This window comes from Haplochromis burtoni, unplaced genomic scaffold (assembly GCF_018398535.1).
Source record: "Haplochromis burtoni strain Fernald_Lab_line unplaced genomic scaffold, NCSU_Asbu1 Contig_642, whole genome shotgun sequence".
Classification (NCBI taxonomy): Eukaryota; Metazoa; Chordata; class Actinopteri; order Cichliformes; family Cichlidae; genus Haplochromis; species Haplochromis burtoni.
The window spans coordinates 249,218-255,859 of NW_024583003.1; the positions used below are offsets into that span (position 1 = coordinate 249,218).

Here is a 6,642-nt window from a genome sequence, read left to right on the forward strand (position 1 = left end):
TGTGCGCTCGCACTTGTTTTTTTCTCACTTTAAGATCCCTGCAACCAAATCCCTGTGGCACCGGAAGCACCTGTGAGGTCCGTTATAACACAATATGTATGTTTGTGCCTCACTGGTGATTCCTACAACTATGTTTCAAAGAGTTGTGAACGCTGTAAGTATTTGTTTGTGTGCCGCTATGAAGATTTTACTTTTTTTAACAGTGACATGAATGAAGATTATATAGCAGCATATAACACTACGTGGTCTGGAGGAAGATTTGTAGATCACTGAAGGACAGGTCATTCAAAACAATATGTACCTCTTGAACTAGCTATCTCCCAATCAGTTTAGTCGGACATAAACAGTAAGTGAGTAATGTTGACTGTTAGCCTGGCTTAGCCAACTTAATGCAATCTGTGAAATACATTTTAATATTAACATTTTAGATTTGGTTTACTTTATCCATGCAAAAATAAAGTGTAAGAATGACAAATTGGATTTTGTTTTTTTGTTTTTTTTCTGGGGTTTATGTCTGGGACTAACCCAGCTAGCCTCCTGTCTTAACCTTAGTTAAGTACCTGCTAGTTGTAGCTTGATATTTAACAGACAGACACTGTATGAGACTGGCATCAATCTCCCTCCTTTCAGCAAGAAAATGAGAGATATAAAATATAATTTAATTAGATTTTCGCTTTCTTCTGATATTTTCTTGTTTTCAGCCAAAGTCTTCCCTGGAAATCTTCAAGTGAAAAAACCATTTAAAGATGAAATGACAGACACCACATCAAAGGAATTTATAGAAACTGCTAATGAAATCATTGCTGAGGTAAGTAATTAGGTAGTATTCTCTATCAATAAATGTGTCTTATATGGACTTTTTTGAAAATATACTTGACATTACAAGTTATACTAAAAACAATTTCATCAGTTATTTAATCAATCTTAATAGTCATACTGAGCAAAACATATTTTCTTTTGAAAACACAGCTGGATGAAGTTTATAACGAGATGAACGGTTACTCCAAATCTATAGTGCTGAAACTCCTGTAAGTCTCAGACTGACAACAGCTTTTACTATAAAATCTTTCAGCCTGTTTCACATCAATGTACATTAACATGTTATTATACTGCACAAATAAATGATGCAATCATCACTAAATGTGATTTCTGTCTTTACAGTTCAAGAACCACTCGTGTGTCAGGCAAGCTCAGAGGTCATTGCATCAGTACAGATCATCTTCGAGGCCAGTTCTGAAATCACAGATGATCAAGTTGTAAAAAGCATTAACAGAGTGTAAGGACTGTAGCGTGATTGAGAAGACATTTGAGAGTAAGTTTGTTACCTGTACTCTAGCACTGTCACGGTTCTGGGTCATTTTGACCCAGCTTTTTCTGTTTCTTATATTTTGGTGTTTTTCTAGATTATGTTCATTATATTTATGTTCAGAATCTTGAGTTGTGCTGGTCTGATTTTGTATTACGGGTTATATTTTCTGTCAAGTCCTTGTCTTAGTAAATTGTTTCTTGTTTCCTGTTTCATGTTCATGTCTGATGTCAGTGTGTTCAGTTTTACTTCTCCCCTGTCTTGTTAGCCTAATTTCTCCCAGCTGTGTCCCCCTCCTGTTTCCCATTCCCTGATTACTCCCCTGTGTATACAAGCCCTGTGTTTGCCTTTGCTCTCTCGCGTGTTGTACCTCAACATGCTGTGTGTTTGTCATGGTAGTCCTCTAGCGCCCTGTGTGAGCTTTTGTTTGCTTTTTGAGTTTTACTTTGGTTTTGCCAGCAATAAAGCTGCATTTTGAGTTCCAGTCCCGTTTTGAGAGTCCTGCATTTTGGGTCCTTTTTCCTGCCTGCCTGCCACACAACACAGCCATGACAAGCACATTGTTTTATGTCGATATGTATCTAGAATAAAACTCACAGTAGAAATAGATTTGTTTTCAGAAAGAATATAATTGACAAGATGTGTTTCAGAATCCTTTGTACTAAATCTACACTTCTGTTTAAATGAAACTATTTCCACCATCTGTCAAAAATTATTTAGTTGTAATAAAAATATAATGGATGTCACAATCAGGGCAGCTGCTGCCATTGCATGTATTGTAATCTTTATTTATAATTCGGTGATTTATGATGTTCTGATGATCATGATATTTTGAAGATGAAGTCATGCTGTTAATTTCAGTCCAGGGTTCATTTCATGGCATATTAGTGATTCATTTATTTTACTGTTGTACATGTTGCGAAACATGTCCTTGAGTACTGAGGCTCTTTTTCTCTCCGTCATTTAAAGTTACGAACAGTAGGGGGCGCTGTATTTGAGAGGGCTCATGAATGCCTCTATAAAAGAAGACTGATTTGTAAATGAGAGAATAAAAATGTTTGGAGCAGACGCTCGCAAAACACAAGTGGATACTGTGTAATTATTCAAAGCAATACGAAGACAACACAAATGATATTCTCATATTCAACCTAATTTGAGATATTTCGATTGGAGGACATTTATCCAGGCAGTCTTACGTCATGGCTAGCTCTCCATTTTGCTGTTACAGCTGTAATCTTGGATCAGGAATGACTGCAAACTCTTAAATAACATAATCCATTTATCTACTATTTACATAAAGCCTATTAAAGCTCCACCTGTGTGCATAACAGTTTAGACTGAATTAAACTAAAAGCTTAATTAAATAAATTAAAAAAAAAACAACTATATTAAAATGAATATTTCACCTCTAAAGTTTATCTGATGTTTTAATTTGTTAACATGTGCTCTACCCTGTCACTCTATCATACACTATCAAACTGACAAAAATAAGTATTTTAAAGTTGTTGCAATAAAATCAGGCTACTTACCAAAAATGGCTACAACAAGCCAAATGACAGACAGGAGGATGAATTTTTGAGCCATTGGATGAATCAAAAACAACTTTACCACAGGGTGGAAAAAAGTTAGCGAAGGCCAGAAGTGGCCGAGTCTGTAGTTCTCTAAATCTTTGAGCTTAAAACTGCCAATTGTTCTCCACTGGCAGTTTTAATCAGCAGCCACTCCTCCTTTAGTGTGCTAAGTGCAGGTCACACCCAGAGACGATGACCAGGAAGCCCACTTTTCAAGCCTTTTATCTACTAATCAATTTTCCATGACTTTACCAGCTGGGTTATCTAATGGATATTTTAAAGGCCAGTCCAGACCAACATGGTGCTGATCACAAACATATGTGCTCTATGAAGTGCAGAGAAAAATGATTCTTTTAGAATTAAAATTACTGTGGACCATTTGGATTTATTGGCAGTTAAAAGCAAAGAAAGTGAAGAGAAGGAAGAAATTCAGAAAACATTGCCCCAAACCTTTTATTTTCAGAATTTTTATTTGTATTTTTCTATGCGTATGCCTTATTTACAGCATATATCATAATTAAACCCATACAGAATGAAGATAAATCACAGTTATGGTTAAATTAGGTGCTACAATACTAAAGATGAATGAAATTCAAATATATATATTTTGTGTTTGTACTTATAACCGGGGGGATCTCTTTTCAAGTAAAGTTTGATCCTAGCATACCAAATTATGGAAGCTTCTTTCCAACACTGACCACCAACCCTTGACCTATGAATACCAAAACTTGAGATTAATTTTGTTTTTATTAAGTTGTGAGCCTAGCACAAGAAAACATGTGAGCTTGTTTCTACCACTGAAAAAAAGAAAAAAAAATTACCAGGCAGAGTTTAATCAAGGTTTTGAGTTACTATTTCAAAATTTTGACTTCTGGATGGCATTTTATTGGATCATCAAAAACATTATTAAAATTACCCTTTGCTATTCCTCATTGTATGTTAGTTAAAACCAAAGAAAGTGAAGCAGAGAAAGAAGAGTTCCTGAAAAAAGCTGCCCCAAAATTCAGCCTGGTTATATCTTTGTAGAAAATGTTCTATTTTTCTATGGTTATACCTTATTTGGAGCAGATTTCATAGTTAAAGTTAAACTAAGGGCTATATAACTAAAGAGTAAAGCTTATTTATAAGATTATTTGTTTCTTAAATTCTGGAAGGATCACTTATCCTTAATGGATGGTTTTATTTTGGTGTTATTTTTCGTAAAAACATTTAACTTAGGTGGATCATTGTTATGGTTGTATTACATTATGCAGGAAAAGACTGAAGAGATTTAAAAAGGAAAGGAAAATAGGGAAGAAGTACACATACACATGAAATCTTATCAAAGATCAAATGCCAACTTGAGCTTGTGTCCTTTGTACCCGCTAATAGAGTTTGATTTACAGTGGAACAGCTACCCATGGAGGTTATTATCATTGTGCAATATAAAACATGTCACAGTTGCTCTGAGCGACGCCCCACATGCTGCTTTTTTCTTTTTCTTCTTGCTGAACTTATCTCCATATAGCTGATGCTTTCAAATATGAGCATCTCAACAGAAACTAAAAGTCAAAAATAATGCTTCAATATTTATGTGGCACTGCAATGTTCAGCTCATTTTCTAGTAAATCTCAACTTCAGGCTTTATCTGGTATTTATAGGGGCAATAACGAACTTGAGGAACAAAGATAAGATCCCTGCCCAGTCACTTTATAAATTTATGACACTTTGGTCAGTCTTTATTTAACCCTCTTTAAGCGTCTTCACAATCCCCAATAAAACACAGGTACGTTTACACAACACTACAAAAGAAACTATGCACATGAAATCCAATGCGATTACTAAAAAACATTTGAAATTGTTGCTTGATTAGATGGTTCATCCCACTTATAAGGTGTGTGGGAAACTAGGTGGGTTGTAAAACACTGAAGGCTAAAGTGACCTTTGATTTTTAGATGTCATGTGATGTGAGATAACACAGTTGGGGCTAAACAACAAAGATTACAAGAGGTTAAAAAGACTTGAACAGAAGATTCTGAAGTTTTAAAATTTATTAAGAGCCATCATTATTATAGCGTTACATCACATTACTTTCACCATGGGTACCAATGTAAAACAAAAATAGTTTTAACCAAAGTCAGTATTACTACTACTAATTATTATAGTAACATATCAACCAACTATTCATTTCTTGAATTGAATTAAAAGTCCTAAACAGGGGTGGATTGAGAGAAACTTTCTTAGGGTGGCATGGAAATCAGACAGGGTGGCAAAATCTCGCATATGAAACTATGGAAGCTTGTCTCCACCACTGAAATACATAAATAAATAAATAAATTTACACTCCCATGTTTTGACCTATGGATGCAAAAGCCTGAGATGCAGTGCAGAAAAATGCTCTTCTTGGTCTTCAAAGCAACCAATAATTTGTTTTTGTTTTAAAGACTTCTTACTTTTAATTTTTTACTTTATACTCTGACTTCTTGATGTCCTTGTCCATTCCTTTATGAACACACTGTGCCCATCTACTGATGGCTGCTTCCAGCAGGATGATGCACCATCTCATGAAGCTCAAATCACCTCAAATTTGTTTCTTGAACATGACTCAAATGGGCTCCACAGTCACCAGATCTCAGTTCAATAGAGCATCTTTGCTAAATCCCCCTCCCCTCCAGCACACACAAACAACAATAACTCAAAGATACAGCCTTGATGTCTGCAATTTTGCTCAAAAGCTTTATTGCACAAATGAAGATTACATTGCGGGAGAAACATAAAATGATCAATGTTCTTCCAGAATAAACTAGAGCTTAAAAACCTCATGACAAATGCTGCACAATTGAAAGCTCTGTATGAAAAACTTTTCTGTCAGATGTATTCTTCAAATTAAGTTTATTCCACGTATAAGATTCAAGCCTCGCTCACATGTTTCAAAAAAGGCAAAATAACAGATATTGACATAATATAGTCGTCTTTACCCCAGTAAAGACCCAGATTAGTTAGCGTACTTGTTATGGTTTATTTTTTATTCACAACAACGGAGTTTTACAGTCCATATTGGATCGGCTGGAGCCGATGGAGCTGATTCTGAATTGTCTCTGGGGCATTTCTGCCCAGTCTGCATATTAGGTCTCGCCTGGTGTAGTAGACAAGTGCTTCTACCAATCCTGTGCTTAGAAATAGTTCCTGTTCTGTCAGGACAAGTGCCTTTGTGCTGTCTTTCGCTCCAGCTTTGTCAAGCCACTGGTAGGATTTCTTGATATCAGCTACTTCTTCTATCTGTCAGTGGTATATGCTGGGCAGGAGCCTGTCTTCCATGATGGTTCCTCTTTTTGCTGCCCTTTCTTCTTAGGTCTGTTGCCTGAGGCATTCAGTAAGCACATCATAAATTCTGTCTTTTTTTATGATGTAACTAAGGCAATTCTACCACACTTGTTCAGATTGGCAGGGAAGCCAGCTTTAGTAAGAGTCCTGATGGTTCCATTTATACATGCTGATTGGTAATTTATTTTTTCAACATGTGAACAATATACAGGTACATTTAGAAAAGAAAATAAGAGAGAAAAAAAAACACTATACAAAATACATACAAAAAAACATTCTGACTAATTTCCATGTTGAAAGGGAGTGGGAAGAAGTAAACACTTATTTAATCCCACCCCTTTGCCATAAATTATCAGTTAATATTTAGTCAGCTTCCTTACTGATATAATTTATAATAAAAAAATAGTGAACAGATTTCTGATATACTATATACTATAATATCACATCATGAGTTTTTTTTTT

The 6,642-nt window shown here is 35.3% G+C and overlaps 1 long non-coding RNA gene across 1 annotated transcript; it reads left to right on the top strand.

Moving 5' to 3' along the window:
- Positions 1 to 98: 98 nt before the first annotated feature.
- Positions 99 to 1,047, top strand: LOC121812532. Its single transcript, XR_006053128.1, has 3 exons — positions 99 to 154; positions 702 to 808; positions 970 to 1,047. It is a non-coding gene; the product is annotated as an uncharacterized LOC121812532 (long non-coding RNA).
- Positions 1,048 to 6,642: the final 5,595 nt, after the last annotated feature.